Source organism: Diospyros lotus, chromosome 13, assembly GCF_014633365.1.
Source record: "Diospyros lotus cultivar Yz01 chromosome 13, ASM1463336v1, whole genome shotgun sequence".
Lineage (NCBI taxonomy): Eukaryota > Viridiplantae > Streptophyta > Magnoliopsida > Ericales > Ebenaceae > Diospyros > Diospyros lotus.
This window is the reverse complement of record NC_068350.1, coordinates 39804382-39824160: the sequence shown is the minus strand read 5'-3', so window position 1 is coordinate 39824160 and position 19779 is coordinate 39804382. Positions and strand designations below refer to the sequence as shown.

General features: G+C 31.1%; 1 protein-coding gene across 7 annotated transcripts in view; it reads right to left on the bottom strand.

Annotated features, from left to right (window-relative positions):
* LOC127788497 (uncharacterized) overlaps positions 1-4421 on the bottom strand; it is a 40816-nt gene extending 36395 nt beyond the window's left edge. For 4 of the 7 annotated variants that reach the window (XM_052316839.1, XM_052316836.1, XM_052316842.1 and 1 more), the window contains exon 1: positions 3357-3946. The gene's annotated coding sequence lies outside the window, so the exon portion shown is untranslated. Of the gene's footprint in view, positions 1-3356; positions 3947-4262 lie in introns of those variants that run through there. The other 3 variants (XM_052316840.1, XM_052316838.1, XM_052316843.1) reach the window with 2 other exon arrangements.
* Between the last annotated feature and the right edge of the window lie 15358 nt (positions 4422-19779).

Below are 19779 nucleotides of genomic sequence, written 5' to 3'. Positions count from 1 at the left end.
TCTCAACCCAAGGTCGCCACAGCCTCAACGCCGCCAGTACCTCCTCGCTGCCTCGAGCTCCATTGCAACCTTCTCACCGCCTCTACGCTGTCAAGCTCCATCCTCGCTGCGTCAATGCCGCCGCCACCGCTGTCAAGCTCCATCTCCGCTTTCGCTTTCGACCCCTCTCTCTCTCTCTCTCTCTCTCTCTCTCTCTCTCGCATTGTTGGGTGTTAGTGTTAGGGTTTATTATGTTATTTAATTTTCTTTTCTATTTATATGTTAGATATATATCTAATATATATATATATTAGATATATATATTTCCATGTCACTTTCAACTTTGATTTAATTGAAAATAACATCAAGTTACATCACAAAGTTAAAAAAATAAAAATAAAAAGTCAATAGTTTTCCTAAGCCCACCTAGGCCCTGACTAGCGCCTAGCGCATTTCAAAACACTACGTATATGGCAGCTTTATTGTGAGAAGAATTTGGGATATCACTGGCTAAGTAGTAAAGAACATCTATCACTCTAGCACTGCTAATCATCTTCCTTGATACTTGGTCTTGAAAAACAAAATGAGAAGGAAAAAATGTTACACTACAGCCCATGTCATTTGTCAACTTACTGACTGATAACAGATTGTATTTTATTCCTGAGACATGTAGTACCAACTACAACCTTAGTTTTGACACACAAATCGTGCCAATTCCAAAGGCAGGAGAAGTGGTACCATCAGCCATTGAAATATTAATTGAGGAATGGCATGGAGTATAATCAGTCATTAGGTTTTTAGCACTTGACATATGATTAGAAGCCCCAGTATCAATTATCCAAACATTCTTAGGCAGTCTCTTGGTAATTAGGGAGTAGGATTTAGATTTACCTTGCACGGCTATGGATGCTGAGGATTGAGGATTAGAAGAACCTAACTGATTTGCACCTTGATTTAGTAGCCTGTATAAGGCTTGGATTTGCTCCTTGGATAGATTCAAACTTGGGTTGGTTTTGATTTCAGTAGAAACTTTGGTTGCATAGGCAGATCTGGGATTTTCTTTCTTCATTCTTGTCTTCCAGTTGGGTGGTTTGCCGTGGATTTTCCGGCATGTTTCCTTTGTGTGGTATGGTTTCTTACAATGATCACACCACAATTTTTCCCGTCCTAATTCCGTGATAAAGATTCCCCTTGTCTGGTTGTGGCTAGTGCTGAATTTTGATGGTTTAGAACCGGTTTTGCTTGTTGTAGCATCACCCTACATCTACTTTCTTCTCTTTTGATCTCTGCAAAGACCTCTCTTAGGGCTGGTAAGGGTTTTGAACCCAAAATCCTTCCTCTTAACTTCATCAAGATCAGTGTTAAGCCCATATAAGAAATCAAAAATCCAGTCTTTTTCAACCATCTTACTGTATTTAATACTATCAGTAGGAAATTCCCAACTAATAGTATGAAATAAGTCCATTTCATGCCACAATTCTACCAAATTATTAAAGTATTCGGTGACACTTAGAGTACCTTGTTTAATAGATCTTATAGCTGACCTGATTTCAAAGCACTGAGAGGAATTTTCCAGGTCCGAATAAATCTCCTAGACCGAATCCCAAATTTCTTTTGTTGTTTTGTAAAAAAGATAAGTCCTACCTATTCTCAGCTCCATTGAGTTTATCAACTATGACATAATAGTTGAATTTTCTGCCTCCCAGACTCCATAGGTTGATGCAGTTGTAGGAGGAACAGGAATAGATCATGTTAGATAACTAGCTTTACCCTTTCCTTTAATCACCGACATAACCAATTGGAACCACTCTCTGAAATTACTCCCATTTAACTTATGTTGAGTAATTTGCAAAGAGTGATTATCAATGGAAATTATGGGATTGTTTTGCTGAGATGGAGAGGACGAAGAAGGAAGAGGACTCGGAGAACTGGTGGCTGATGCTTCGATTAGGGTAGGATTAGGTGGGATGTCGGCCATTGTTGAAGGCACGAACTTGGATGAAAAAGGGGCAAAGTTTGATTCAAGATCGAAGAGCAGGCTCTAATATCATGAAACAAGCCAGAAATAATCTAAAGGCTTGATTAAATTCTATGAAATCAGTGGGAAAATATATACAAGTTATCTCCTAAAAGTTCTCCTATAATTTAGGAGAAGATTAGGATTATCAAACTCCTAGAAACTAGATAATCTATCTCTAAAACTTAGGAAATAAATTTAAACTCTGCAACAAATTTTACAACTTAAAAATACACACTTTTAAATATCAACATTATCAGATTCTTCTCAAGAGCAGCATCCATTGACTTGATCTCTTTCTTTTCATTTTAAATCTCCTTCAGAACTCCTCATCCAACACTTACATAATCCCATTTTAGTTTCTCAAGTTTCATTTCTAGATTGCATCGTCAGGCAATAACTTTAATCATGTGAGCGATCAAACTCCAATTCACGCAGTAACCAGTGTCAACATTCTAAAGACCCAAAACAGACTCATCATGAACACAAATTTTGCGTCCTGACTTTAAAATTAGGGCTAGAGTTCAGTTTAACATCCAAGACCCACCATCAGTCCCTAAATTGTGATTCATTGTCAAATTAGACAAAGAAAATGCGAGAAAAAGCAAAACATTGATTGGGAAACCACGAGAAAAAACAATATCTGAAATTTTCAATCACTATTACTTGACAAATTTCATAACCACCCACAGGGGCGGATCCAGGAATTTAGGTTAGGGGGGGCTGAAATTTAAAAAATTAATATAATAAAATTTTTATGTAATCAAAAAGTCAGTACAACATTAAACTTGTGCTCGACAAGATTTTAAAACAAAAAATTCATTAAACTTATGTTAAATTGATTTTGCTCACTATGAATTGAAATATTTTTACTAGTGTGATCATCTCTCTTTCTGAATAAAGATAATAATATTTTTCCTTTCTTATTGTTTCATTCTAAATTCTAAGGATACACAAACAAAAAATAACACAATTTAATAATCTAACAATTAAAATATTTAATTCAAAATTTAAGGCAAATGAAAGTCTAATACAACAACTGTATTTCTAGAGTTTAAACAAGAGAAGGCAAAATATGGTCGATTCAAATATTCAATAACAGATTCACAATAACAAATTTTAGGCTTCCAATAACAAATTTCAGATTTCCAGCCAAGCCAATTTCTAAGATCCTAACTAAATGTAGTAGTCAAATAGGTAAGCAGCAGAAAATTACTTACTTAAAACTTGAAAAAAGGCAGTGATTTCAACAACAAATCAAGCATAAACAAGAAAAAAAAAATGGGCGAAAAATAAAAAAACTATCTACATTTAGCTATCAATCGAGAGAATCAAACAACTGAAAGAATAGAAAACATACCTGGGCAGCTGGGCTCGAATGAAGCAAATCTGGAAGCTTGGGGGGGTAAAACGAAGACCTGAATCAGAGGCAGGGCAGCGAGCAAGAGGGCGAAGCCGACTGGCCGAGCGAGCGTGGGGGCGAGGGCGAGCGAAAGCAAGAGAGAGGCAATCGGGCAGAGAGCGAGGGCGACAGGCAGTGAGGGAGAGCGCGAGAGAAAGGCAGCGAGAGCCGGAGGGCGAGCGAGAGAAAAAGAGGCAGAGAGCGAGGGCGAGAGGCAGCGAGGGCGAGCGACAGCAAGAGAGGCGGAGAGCGAGGGCGAGCGAGAGCAAGAGAAAGGCAGCGAGAGCCGGAGGGCGAGCGAGAGCTAAAGAGGCAGAGAGCGAGGGCGAGAGGCAGCGAGCGAGGCGGACAGCGAGGGCGAGCGAGAGCAAGAGAAAGGCAGCGAGAGCCGGAGGGCGAGCGAAAGCAAAAGAGGCAGAGAGCGAGGGCGAGAGGCAGCGAGCGAGGGCGAGCGAGAGGCGGCGAGCGAGGGCAAGAGAGGCGGAGAGCGAGGGCGAGCACGAGCGGACGAACAAGAGAAGAGGAGGCAGAGAGCGAGAGGCAGCGAGGGTGAGCCGTGAGCCGTGAGCGAGAGCGAGAGAGGAAGGAGAAGAGAGATCGAGCGAGGCGTGGCTTGCAGGCAAGTGGGTGGGCTGGAAAAAATTAGGGTGGGCTGGGCTGATTTTGGGCTGGGCTAATATTAAATAATTAAAAAATTTACTCTATAAATTTTATTTTAGTTGTGGGCTGCTCACACATAGATCCGCCCCTCCCACCAACTAAACGGTCTTGCCCTGATATATAGATACGCAAGTATGTATATAACGAATCGGCAGAAACACAAGTTACGGATATAGAATGAGACGCGTTGATAGAGAAGAATACCTCGTCGAAGAAGAACTGAGGGCGAAAGAAATTAGGGGCTGTGTTAATTAATCTATGTGGGTTTGCAGGAGCACGAAGTGGTCGTCGGACGCGGGGCAGTTCTTGTGGATTCGCAGCGAGGAGATTGTCGGCGACGATATGACGGCTTCGCGGCAAGAAGAAGAAGAAAGAAAGATGGGAGAGACACCCAGCACGGAGAAGATACAACACGCAGGCTTTCTACTTTCTTCCGTTTCGGTAGCAATAAAATGTAAATTTTCTTGAATGAATAGACAAGTTTTATATTTTTAATTTATATTCATATGGCCAAACTTATATTTTTTTCATAAACTTTTGTGTTTTTTATAATTATTTAAATTTTTTATTATTTCCATTATAACTTTTAACTTATATTTTTAAATTAAATTAATTTTTATATTTTAACTTTTTTTTCCTGTGAGAATTTACTTTTTATTATTATTTAGATTACACTAATTCATCTATATTTTTTCAGACCAATTTAACTCATATACTTTAACGTAAACAAAATGTGACGTGTACTTTAATATCTCACTAATTTTTTTTTACACATAAAAATATAAAAGTTAAATTAACTCAAAAATACATATATAGGAGTATAATTAAAATAAAGAAAAATTTAGATTATCATACGAAAAAAAATGTCAAAATATAAAAGTTAGATAGATTTGAAAATCACATTAAGGGATATAATCAAAATAACAAAAATTTTGAATAACCACAAAAAAAACATAAAAATGCACAAATAAAAATATAAATCAATCTATTTATATTTCATAATATATAATATAAAATATTAATATAAATTATCACCACAAATATTAAACTTATAACATCCAAATGGCATTTCCTTATTGAAAAATTAAATATTTGTCTAAAATTATAAAGGGTAATGACGACGATTACTTTGAACGATAGTAATTAAGATGTAACAAAAGTATTTTACTTTTAGATAAATAATGTTTATTTATTATATTTTTGTGATCAATTACAAAACACTCTTATTGATTGATAAAATATTATAATTAAAAATACTATATAATAAATAAATATTATTTAAAAATAAATTATTAGAGTTATAAATTATAAATGGATTAAAAGATTTGTATTTTCTTTTGCGATTTACCATTTTATAAAGAGAAAATTATATACGAATATTACTCTGTCTTAATCCATGTAATAGATAATATATTGACTACAAATAAAATTACAAAAATATCCCTTTTGAAGTTTTTAATAGGCAACACGTGTCCCAAAATACTTAGATATAGGCTAAGGTAAATAAATACATGAAACTTTAAATGTAGGTTAAGGTATAATGTCACAACCCTAGGGTTTAGCTAGGGTCTTAGAAGTCATTGGAAGGAATTTGGGAAAGAAACAAAGAAGAATTGAATGGGGAAATTGAATAGAATTAGGGAGAGAATGAATGAAACAATGCTAAATGAGAAAGAGAGCGAAAGGAAGGGAAAGAAAGAGATATTGGAATTTCATTAATCAATTTATACATATCTTCTCTTCTTATAATGGGGCATTTATATAAGCATAGTAGCTAGTTAACTAATTTATAACAACCTCCTAACAGTATCCATGTGCTTCTAACAACTTTAAAAATATCCTAACAATCAATTATAATCCTACTATAATAATACCCTTCTATTATTCCTTAGGTTATGACATATAACTTCATAGTATGCTAAACTTAGGTAATAGATAATATCTAAATAACCAAATATGCCTTGATCCGATCTAGATTTTCACTTATTTAAATTGGCCCATAGGATGAAATTTAATCATTCACATAGCACAATCATGACCTTTCTCCTGCACCATAGCATGCGGATACAAAGGCATACATTTCAAGAGGTATGTACATCAATTATTGCATATTATTGCTTTGTGATATTTTTTATATCGAGATTAACTTAATTATCAAATGATATATGGAGGGATCAAGTCCATCAAGTAAGTATTTAAAAAGTTTGGAATCTAGAAAAACTATTAGATGCACTTAGCTTTGTGCAAATCTAATGGTAATCGGCTATACCCGTCATGATCGTCAGTGCCATACTTGAGATTCGGGGGCCCTAAAGCAAAATGTAAAAATGGGCCCCTAGAGTGCATCCAAAATTTAATTTTTTATAATAAAATATTAAAATAAATAAATATTTACACCATATCAAAGAATAAAATTAAAAAAAAAATTAAAGAGACAAAAATATCAATCAAGTTTACATAATCAAATTGTTCAAATATTTTTTTCTCAATAGACAAGATAGCCAATATTGTGACATAATTGCTAGATTCAGCCAACGTCAATAAAATAGATATAGGCAAGTTATCCAAATCTCCAATGCATTATGTATCATAAACAAAATGAAGTGAGGGAGCAATTAACTGCTGAAAGTAACATCAATAAAATAGACATAGGCAAGCTATCCAATTCTCCGAATGCATTATGCATCATAAACAAAACAAAGTGAATAAGCAACTAACTGCTGAAAGTTGAAACAGATCTGGAGACTAGAGTTAGAGATTATGAGAAGCAGATTTGAAATACTAAATCTGATGAGCCAATCAGCAATCGAGAGGCAGCGAGCCACTAGCGACAGTGAGCGACGAACCAAAAGGCAGCGAGCCACTGGCCACGAGCACGAAGGCGAGCGACGGAGGGTGAGCGACCGAGCAACGAGCCACTAGCCACGAGGACAAGGTGAGCCAGCGAGGACGAGCGACGGCTGACCGAGCAGCGAAAGGGCGAGGGCGAAGGGCGGCGAAGCAGTAAGAGAAAAGAGAGGCAGCGAGTGACTGGCGACGGAGCAGCGGGAGGTGAGAGCGAGGGCGAGGCGCGACGACGCAAGAGAGGTAAGGCTAAGGCAGCGAACGAAAGAGAGGGAGGGAAAAGGGTTGCAAACTTTGCAAAGGGGAAAGGAGTGCGCAGCTGGGCCTAGGCAATGGCCCTTACAAATATGGATGTTTTTAATTTATGGGCCCTAAGTAGTTAAATTTTCACAAGCCTGAGGCAATCACTTCACGGGCCTCATGAAAGGTCCGACCCAGATAATTGTACAACTATAGAAATATCACACATTAAAAAAAGTCCTTTTATGTACTTTTATATTAACTTTCATCTTTCATGTTATTAGCAAAAAAATATTTGTGATTGAATGAAAGAAGAACTCAATAAAAACTCATAGGCACGAGACAAGTGGAAGTAGTTGGATATTGACGTAACTGACTTCATTTAAGGGATTAACCTTTGTGCTTAAATTGTGACATATTATCAATGAAATTAATTTTGTATATAAATAGTATTAGTATTGAATAATAATAATATAATATTACCTAAGAGACTGCAGATCATGGGCCTTCTCATTGCTCCACCCATTTTACATATGGTATGGCCCAATCTCTTTTATTAGGCCCAATTTCATGGAAATTATTTGGAGAAAATATATATATATATATATTTTGCCAAATAAGTCTCCATTACAAAAGCAAACCAAACAAGATTATTTATTTTGCTTATGCAATGTTAGTAACTAAGTGTATTATATATATATACTTTGATCGACTCTTGTAACGTGTATGAAATGTGATTTTTCAAAACCTATACAAGTATTCTACGGGTTTACCGTTTACCCAATACTTAGTTGACAAATAATGGTTATGAATTTTTATTAACTAAAAAAAGATGCAACTTCATAATTTTCTTCTAATTCTCGAATTTAGAATTCACATTTACGAGTCTAAATAAATAGAAACCTAATTAGGGTTGTTTGATTTTGATAACCCATATAAGTATCCTGTGAGTTTAATCAATATATAATCGAAAAATAGTGATTACGAATTTTCATCGACAAAAAAACAAAAATACGCAACTTCACAATTTTCTCTTGGTTGTTAAATTTAAAATTAGGATTTACGAATCCAAACAATTTGAAACTTGACTGGGATTGTTTGATTTTGAAAACTCATATAAGTATTTCATGAGTTTACTCAGTACGCAATCGAATGATAATGATTATAAATTTTCATCAACCAAAAAGAAAAAATATGTAATTTCACAAATTTTTTTTTTTTGTTGTCAAATTTAAAATTAAGATTTATGAATTCAAATGACTCAAAACTTAACTATGAATGTTTGATTTTTAAAACTGATACAAGTATCTCGTGAGTTTTACTCACTACGTAGTCAAATGATAGTGATTATGAATTTTTATTGATTGAAAAAAGATAAAATTTTACCATCAAGGTTATTAAACTCAATATTTTACAGTAGAAATAAAGATCTATAAAATTGAATTGTAAACTCGAATCATAAAATTATAAGATTTTAGGGATAATTAAAAATATATTGTAATATACGTAAATATATGTTCAGAGTAACATAATTTAAAAAAAAATAATTAATATTGCTTAATAACATTATTATTATAATTTATATCCATATTCCTCATGAATAAAATACATGTATGTACTTATTTTAAAATAAATTCATCTGTTAATTTCAAGAATACTAAATAATATGAAATTTCTAAATATTAAGTCCATTTGTTGTCATCATTAATCCATAGTTAAATTTTAAATATTAATTTATATATAAAATAAATTTTCATAAGTATACGAATTTATTGAGTCAATTCCAATTCTATGAAAATATAAGTTTACAAGCGAGTTAACTCATTTAAATTTACGTGACTCATAAACTCGTACGAGTTGATTCACAATGTTGACAACAATCTTTGTAATTCTTTTTAGTTCTCAAATTTAGAAATAAGAATTATGAATTTAGTTCTCAAATGTAGGGCTCTTGATTTTGGGCTCTGGCCATCACTATGTTAAGATGGATGGAACAAAGTTTTGCTTTGGGCTTGGCCATCACATCAAGAATGTTGCACTGAGCTGGACAGACATTGTATTATCCTCCTTGTGGACTGGCAATAGCAATGAGTGATGGACCCATTGAGCCTTACTTAAACTTATGAATATTTAAGGTTAGCACTCAAAAAAGGTTTTTTATCCTCATATTTGTGATGTGAATCTTAGCTGTCATAATTTCTTAATTTACATTTTCTATTATAATTGTGATGGAGTGTCATCTAAATAAATAAAAAAAAATCGTTAGACCTTGTAAATTTTGAATAAGATTCTCACTCATCATATCATGATTTATAAATTTTATAGGTGTGACAACAAATTAGATAGACTTAAATTAGGTTACATAAAAATAAAAATAGAAAATTGATACGATATAAAATGAAAATAGAAAAATGTCATTTTTTAAAAAAATAAAAAAAGAAAATACGGAAAAATGAGTAAATAAAAAAATATAAGGATATTTTTATAAATATATTTTTTTATATAAAAAATAGTTATTTAATATAAAAATAAACATAAATTTCATAATGTATTAAAGGAAAAAAATTCTATAAAAAAAACTAAGAAATTTATGCTAGAAACAGAAGAAATTTTATTTTTATTCGTTGATGAAAAAGTTTTTTTTAATTAAAAATATTTTTTTTAATATTACAAAATGATCATAAAAAAATTTAAAATAATAAGGGAAAACTAATCATACAAGATGTATCAAAATCAGGGACCACATCAAGCTCCCATGATATGTGACAAAACATTTGGCTGCAATGAACCCAAGTAGCTAGAGCTAGAGGCTAGATCCAAGAATTGACCAAAGTAGCTTGAAAGAAAATGATATAATATTTTCTCGGGAAAATTAGTTGTCAACACACATGATCCCGAGAAAAGAAAAGAAAATCGTATGTGCATGTTCCTCTAGGTTTTGCTAAAACTAGTAGCCACATATATATATATATATATATACTTGTGTACTTGATTCCATGGACAATTCAGGTCTTTATATTGCATTTTTGTCTCATCTCTCTAGCTGCCTGCCTGCCTGCCATGCCTGCTTTCAATTTGGTTGGCCCATCAAGGGGCCTACAAGCTTTATGTGCGAAAATGCTAGTGCTGAGAAAAGATTGCCCAATTCATATTTTTGTTTTTGTATTTTTATATTTTTTTATATAATCATTTTTTTTTTTGGGTTATTTTCACTACACATGTATATTTATATTTTAATTTTAATTTTTTTTCATATGCCAACTTAAATTTTTTATTATTTCAATTATACACTTCTGTATCTATATTTTTGAGTCAATTTAACTTATATTCTTTAACGTGTTAAAAAATGAGAGTTAAATTGACTTATTTTACTTTATCTATTTTTTTTACATATCAAAGTATATGGATTAAATTGACTAAAAAATATAATTAAATAAGTGTAATTAAAATAATAAAAAGTTCAAATTGTCACACGAAAAAAAGATTAAAGTACATGAATTAAATTGACTAAAAAATGCAAGTCTATGAATGTAATTGAAATAACGAAAAGTTCGAATAACCACAAGAAAAAAAATATGAAAGTATAGGGACAAAAATATAGGTTTGATCAAGAAAAGATATATAAATTAATGGAAATGTTATTTGAATATTTAAGTTTAACAGTTGTGGTGACGTTGTTGTTATCTTATTTATTTGTATTGATATAATATAAAATTTAAAATATTAATGCAAAGTGTAACTATTAAGTATTAAATTTAAATGTTAAATAAGAAATAAGAAGCTAATGAATTGTACTTGTTTGGGACCACTAGATGATGAGGATGCAGCAGTAGCTTTCAAGTTGGGGTTCATATGAAGATGGCTCCTTAGGCAACGTCTCTCAAGTCATATGAATTATCAATGAACTTTAAATGCTCAACCCTCAATATTTTGTTATTACTCTACTAACACACATATAATTCAACACACCCACTAGAAAATCAAAATGATATTATTTTAGCATTTTGAGAATACTTCAGTGCTAAAATCACCTTAACGCAAAAGGTAAAAACTAGGTTTAGAGAACGTCGAGAAATACTTTTTCCCTATTTTTTGTGCTTAATTTTCTCAACATTCTTATCAACCCCAAAAAAAAGAGAAAAAAAAATTGAAAAAATTTATTCTTAGTGATTCTAAATGTTGAAAAACTTTCCCTTTCTAAGTGTGAGAATAAACGCAATTTCATGATTTTTAGACGCGTTCAAATGCGGTGCTACACACACACATACATACATATATATATATCGATATATATATATATTACAGTTTGAATTATTATGGTAGTGCTTGTGAAATTTGGATTGTCATGGTGGTCATGGAAAATGCTAAAAGGGTCAAAAACTACAAGTTTCTCTCAAGTCACCATCTAAATCAAAGAAGTGGACCAACTGGTAGTGATTGAAGTAAATGTGGGGAGACATTATTCATGTGGACGTCGTTAGCTTACAACTACCAAATTCAGATGCTATGGCCATGTTGCTTTTAATGTCAAACTCAAATAAACTTAGAGACACCAATCTCTCTCTCTCTCTATCTCTCGTACCTATATTTGTGTTCTCGCCTCGTAGTATTCACATATTGTTCTATCTCATTAAAATACCTAAACACATTGGTTGTTATACGTTGCGTTATTAGAGTTAGCAAATTTTAATAATCGCTCGCAAAGGCTTTTTATCAAACTTAATTGTCAACTATTTCTTCTCTCATAATGGAGAGATGGATAGATAGAGAGATCAAATTTATTTATGATTAAGGGCATAAACAAATCGAGTCAAGCTGAGTTTAACTCTGTCACAATTCAATAATCTTACTTATTAAGGTGTTTGAGTTGAGCTCTCTATAAAGGGTGTTTAAATTTGGTTTGTAAACAAGTTTTCATGTTCGGCCTATTTGAGTTTGTCCATGACCAAAAAAATTTTGTTTATGAACATTTGTGGAACAAAAAAGCTTTATATTATTAGATGAGTATATATATGTACTATTTTTAATAAACAAAGAAACGAATTTTAAATAAATTATAAATAAGTTTATTCATGAACATAGACGAACTGAATTGATTTCTATTTGACTATAAACGATTTACAAAAACATCAGGAATAGTTCTCAAAAATGTCGGTAAATATCAGTGACAATGTCGTTTCATTAATTGTGGTAAAGTGTGTGGTCGACATCAACATGACCAAAAGGAGTTGTTTTAAAACTTAGGGAATTTTGTGACAATTTCTATAACATTTGCTGCAATCTTGGGTTGGTTACCACATATGGAGATGGATGGCAGAAGAAACAGGACATTCATGAGTCAGCTGTTCAAATCTTGTACAATCCCCAGACATTGATACTTGAACGACTTTTGTGGGAAATTAAATGTAACACTACTAGCTACTATATATAGTACTAGTGCCCATTTTAAATTCTAATTTCACTTGTTCATTTGAAACAACATATTAGTTGTAAATTAATGCACAAGTCATATATGTTGCTATTAGTTAGGGTCGCAACTGAGCGAATGATTCGATATTTGTTTCAATAAAAGTTCGTTCGAATTCGTCCGTTAAGGTAAATGAATCGAAATTGAGCCTAACTTTAAAACTCGATTTGTAAACGAACTGAGTTTGAGTTCAGTTCGACTCGTTAAAACTTACGAACATATTCGATTAGAGATTTATGGATACTAATAGAGTTGATTAAAGACTCGTAAAAATACTCGATTAGAAGTTCGTGAATAACTTCTTTAATAAATAATTAATATATTTATTTATTATTTTATAAATGTATTATTTAACATAAAGTTATCAAATTTTAAATTATTATAATTAAATTAAATTAAATATATTTAAAATTATTATATATTAATTTAATCATTTAACATAATATAATATATATATATAATAAAACAAGATATCAAATTAGATTTAATCAAAATAGCAAGTTCTGGCGAGCCTTAGCTAGAGCTCAAGCTCGTTAGTAGGCATTTTGAGCTTATGTTGAGTTTGAGCTCGACTCGTCAATCTCTTGACAAGTCAAGCTCGAGCTCGTTCACATAAATTGAGTTTGGGCTTGTTCAAGTTGAGCTTTTAAGGTTTGACTCGAACTCGAGCTCAAGTTCGAGCTTAGAAATTATCTCGTAAGTCGAGTCTAAGCTTGACAAAACTCGACTCGACTCAGTTTGATTGTTATCCTAGTTGATATATACTTCCAAAACCAAAACTATAAGAACACATCTACTTTTACATATTAGAAGTTTTGCACACCAAAAACATTCCTTTTTGAGATGCTCGAAACGAACGAATATCAGGTTTGATTTGCTTATAGGCCGACAATGGTATGTATGTGACATAAAAACAAAGTATAGGCCCCCTTGTGTTATAAGGTGGTAACATTTGAAAAAGAAGGAACAGAGCTTGCTAGGCTTTTGTGGTCCATATACGTGCATGTGTGTGTCCATCAAGGTCTTAAAGAGTTCAAAGAACCATCGTTTTACTGACAGCTAAGGGATATACACACATTTACAAAGCCCATCATAGCTATACGTATATGATCATGAGTTACGGCACAACAGTCCATGTTGACATGTGATTTCATGTCCATACACTGGGTGAAATGAAAAATAAATGTTATTGGTACTAATCCTTTCCCCAACATAATATAATTAAAATATTTTTCATTTAAAGTAATGAAGTGAGATAGTGAGGCAAGGCGACGAGAAGTGAGAAGTATTTTTATCATTTATGATATATTATGTAGCTTAAGATGTAATCTAATGAATACCAATAACATAGTTTGTGAGTGATTCATGTTTACACATGCGTAAAAGAAAATTAAATAGAAATAGTCAAAATTATATTTTTATATTATCATTTGAATTTTTCGTTTTTTGATTACATCTCTAGATCTATATTTTCGAGTCAATTTAATTTTCGTACATTAAATTTTTTTTTTTTGGTATAGCAAGTCGAACTTTTCATTATTTCGATTATACCTCTGTACTTGTATTTTTGAGTTAATTTAATCGTTATATTTTGATATGTAACAAAAAGTTAAGTGAGATAAGTCAGTTTAACTCTTTTTATTTATATGTCAAAGTACAATAATTAAATTGATAGAAAAAATATAGGTACAAGATGTAATCGAAACAATAAAAAGTTTGAATTGGCACACAAAAAAAATAAATGTGAAATTAAATTGACTCAAAAATCAAGTTTAGGGATACAATCGAAATAATAAAAAATTTGAGTGTTCACACGAAAAAAACGTGAAAGTAAAAGGATAAAAATATAGATTTGATCAATAAAAAAGTTATTAGATGATGTCCGACAATTGTAATTTTGATAGAATTTTAATTAAAATAAATCTTTGCATAATAGTAAAATTATTTGTGAAATTAATTAAGAACACGATTTTGAATCTGGTCAATATAATTAATTTTTGTTTTTTAAGATAAATAATATTTAAAAAAAAATATCTTATTAACAAAATTTCATATACCAAAACATATCCGGGTTACTTATGAATTTTATGTTCTCTTCTACTAAATATACCTAATTCAATAATGTATATTTATTATATTTTATTTTAAATATCTAAATAATTCTATTAATTGATCGTGTTTTGAACTATTTAATTGTTAACTCGTTGACAATAACTAAAAGCATGCATGCAAATCTACTAAATTGCTCAAATTGAATAAATTGAACTTGTTTCATAAATCAAACCAAACTAATTGAATAGATTCTCAAATTGAATAAATCAAAAAAAATAAAAAATATCAAAAAATCAAAACGATAAAAAACCCAAAAAAAGAGAAAAATAAAAAAAAAGTTTTTATATTTAGGTCAATTATGTTATTTTAATTTTTTTTTCAATACGGAGATTAAATCAAATCGAAATAATCGAAATACTCAAATTTGAAATCGAGTCGAACCAACTTACAGATTGAATCTAATCGAATACATTTTTTTGACTAATTCAATTTAGTTCGATTATTTCAATCTAACTCAAATGTTGATCACTCCCATGCATGGAGTTGTAATTAAATCTAAATATTATATATAAAGAAGGGTCTCAGAATATATATATATATATATATTATATGACCATCAATTTAATTAATTAATTGTATAAACATGTCTCCACATATCAATTTTGTCCACATAACGTTAAGGGCACATGTTGCGGGAGAAACAAAACGTTTTGGTCCCAAGACAGGAGTTCATCATAGGCAATGTCACTCTCAAGCCACCTAATACTCTCTCACACAAGAGAGAGTGGGGATGGTGATCCTTTTGATGTGAAAGAGGTCCTAGTTACCCTCATGGACAGATAGGAAGAAGTAGAAAAAAAAAAAAAAAATTAGAGTGAGTGACAGTAAACGTGAAAATCTCATAAATGATTTTGTAGAGTGACAGTAAACGTGACTTATCTATTAACTTTTTTTTTATCATATTCAAAAAATTAAATTATGTTTTATATAAAGTTGTTAGAGTACGATTAACTTCTAAATTTGAAATCACTATTTATATATTTGGTAGCGGCCATAATTCACAAAAATATTATGTGGTGTTAGTAAAAAGGAAAATGGTTAAGAATTTGCCCGGCGTAATTGGTCGATGATTGTCAACAAGGGCATCGTAGTGCATTGTAAATATAAAAAAATATAATTTTTTTTTGTAAATGTATTTTTTAATATATATAATTATAAAAAAATAATTATTCAATTAAACGTAGACATACATTTCATCGTCCATTCATATAAATATCAATATGAGTTGCTTTTATTTTTAATATGGTTATTGGGACAACAAAGATGAAATTGCTTCCATCCTTAACATGGTACGTATTTTCAAATCGGAAACATGCTTTTACTATTTTTTTAATAGTACAAAATGATGAAATATTTCCAAGATTATAAAATGACTCTTTTTTTTTTTTTTTTTTGGTGTGGTGTTTCTTGACATTTTAGGGTAGAAAATATTTCAAAAATACTAAAACGATATCATTTTAATGTTTTCATACATCAGAGTTATCAGGTTGATTTCATTGGACAATGATCAACATTACCCTAAAGGGACAATATGTGCATATTATTTTCGGTCTATATTTATTTATTAAATCTTATTTTTAACTAAATATTTGATAGCATGATACATTTATCATTAGCTAAGGTGCCACATCAAATTGACAAAGGTGCCAAAGTCTCACAGGAGATTATCCTCTATATACATGTAATGCTTGGACGATGGTCCCCTTCTGGAAGTCTCTGAATGTGACTTCCAATGGCTAACAAAGACACTTCACATTCACACACATATATAATAGAAGTAGGCAAGAGTACTCTCAAGTCAAATAATTGGACCACGAAAAGTTAAAATTTATATCAATAAGTCATGAATTTAATTTTTTACCATATACAGTGACAAAATTTTCACTTATAATTATTTTTTTATTAAAATAAAAAATATAAATGACGAGAGAGCACGTAAAGATAATAATCCTAATTAGACGAGTATGAATGGGCTTTCTTGGGTGATAGATAAATGGGGCCCAATACCATGCTGCAGCAATCCAATAAAAGTGTACTTCCATTAAAGCAAAAACTAGAAGTAACTTAAACCCCCTCTCTCTCTCTCTCTCCCTCTCTTTCTCTATGAGAGATGAGAGATAAGGACTTGTCATGCAATGCCAAAGCAAGTGGAATAATAATGAAGTTTGAGAGCAGTTGGTGCCGGGAATAATTGCAAATTGGGTCAAGCCATGACCAAATTTTATAAAGCACACTTTTCTTTTCTTTTCTTTTCTTTTTTAAATAATAATTTATAAAACAAATCACAAAACATCCGCTACTTATGATAAGATATATTTTGAATCTCACAACAAAACTAAAAAAAAAAAAAAATACGAGAAAAAGTATTTAAACTATCAAAATATATTCACGTTCCTATTAGCATAAAAAATATATATAAAAAATAAAAGAAATCTTCAAGTGGTTTCATTGTGAAACTTGAATTCACGAGCTTTATTTGTCTTACCTCTTAAGCACAATATTACTACGACAACATCAATGATGTGTTATGCATGTGATAGATGACTCAAGCAAGTCTTAGGATCGGATAGAAGGGTGGACCTATTAAGTTTGGAACTGAATCAAACCCCAAACTGATTAGGCCCGGTTTGATTCGAACTCAATTGATTCTAAATATTTTATTTTTTTTATTTCTCTATATAAGATTTTAAAAAAATATATGCTTATTATATGTACATTATTAATAAATAACAACCAACTTTCACTCTTGGACCGACATTAGACTGGATGGAACTGAAAATCGGTTGAAGCCTATAAATAAAAAAAAAACTAGCTAGGTCTATCCAATGTAGGACTAGACCGAATTAATTTTTAATTCAGACTAAAATTTAAACACCCTACCCGTAAGGGGGGAGAATGATTATTGTGCTGGTTGACCACTCGTGGGAATAGTTATGGTAAACATAGTTTGCAGGGCATGCAGGACCACTTGGCACAAAGCCTGCAACCAAAATGCAAAACAGCCAACCGCTATAAAGAAGCAGCACCCAACTTCTGCTACCTGTGCTGGTCCCCAACTTAAGTGATTTGAGAGTAGATAGTGACACTCACATTCACACACATGTATGTGCATATATATGCACAATTACCCAATTCATCACTTTCCAAACATAAGCATATTGTCCCACAATATTTATAGGTACATCTAGGGGTTTTTAAATGATCGGTTCGGTTCACTACTTGATAATAAAAAATTAATTGATAATCAAAAAAATCGATTATCGAACTTTTTGATAATAAAAAAAAACTAAACTAAAGAAACATAAAAAATCGACCAAAACTAGAATAATCGATATAACACATACAAAATTAAAGAAAAATACGTCGTTTTATAAACATTAAAATAACATCATTTTAAAATTCGATTAGTTCAGCTCTTCCAATCAAAAAATCAAACTGAAAATCAAAAATTAAATTTTTGAAAAAAATTAACTAAATCAAACCGATACAAAAAAAAAAAAAAAAAAACAAGAATGAAACCGAACCAACAAGTTTAGTTTGTTTAATTCGGTTAATTCAGGTAAATCGAACTCTCGCTCTCGTCCAGATACATTTGGTATATAAAATATTAAGATTTGTTCTCCTTTAGATACATCGGTTAGTTTGGTCTATTTAGTTAGTTTGTTTGGGGACTTTTCTATTTTTCAGTGTTTGAGAGCAAAAAAAACACACAAGTCAATTGAAAATACTTTTTAGTCAACAAAAAACTCAACTTTCAAAGTTATGGTAATTTGCAAAAAACGACTTCCCATGTACAAAGGGGAAGTCATTTTCTGAAAACTTAATTCAACACTGTCATGCACCTACTCCGACTCCCTTAACACAATCAAATGTCTTTCTACTATGATTTTCTAGCAAAATTTTCAAGTTATAGCCGAACAATAAAAATCACATTGTGAAGAAATTTATTTTCTTTGAAAACTATTTTCCCTTGAGAAACATTTTGGCCTAAACAAATAAAGCCTGAAAGGTAATGCTATCTATTGCCCTAATTAATTAAGGTGAATTTAGGGCAGTTATTGAATTTTGTTTTCAACATCCATACAATACAATGCTACTAAGATTATAAATACATCATATATTTTCAACTATTTAATCAATCAATAAAGTATAATAAATACATATAGTTTGAAAATAAGATGTATTTATTTACTTAACTATTTCACCCGTTTCAGTTTCTAAATACATTTAAAGATATTTTTAAATAATAAATGTCTTTCGAATAATAAAAATTACAAAAGATTTGAGGACAATTCACGAATATAATATGTAAAGAATAAGCTAAATCTATATTTTTGCCTCTATACTTTTACTCTTTTTTTTTTGTGTGATCATCTAATTTTTTGTTATTTCGATTATATTTCTATACTTATATTTTCGAGTCAATTTAACCTATGTACTTTGATATATATAAAAAAAGTTAAATTAACTCATCTCACTTTACCTTTTTATTTATATATTAAAGTAAATGAATTAAATTAACTCGAAAAATGTAGATATATGGGTGTAATTGAAATAACGAAAAATTTGAGTTGTCACATGAAAAAAATCAAAGTATATGAGTTAAATTGACTTGAAAATACAAGTACAAGAGTATAATTAAAATAACAAAAAATTTGAGTGATCAAATAAAAAAAACTTAAAAGCATAAGAATAAAAATATAGATTTTGCAGTAAAGAATCATCTCATTCTTAAGATTAAAGAAATCATAGAGCATGGCCTCTTGGGACATAAGTCAAGTGGTTGAGTCACGATAAGTTGAGATTTACACTAGTGGATCGTGGGTTCGATTTCTTATCTTGCGCAGTGAGACAAAATCTCCCTGTATAATTTACTTCATCTATCACAAAATTGAGTACACGAACGATGAAAAATCGTACAAGAACGATAATTACAAGAAATCATAGAACATGATCATATTATAAGTGCACAAATAATAACTGGTAACCATATCATTTTCAATCACAAAAAGATGGATTGTGTCATTTCGGAACCTCCATATCCGAGATATATCATCT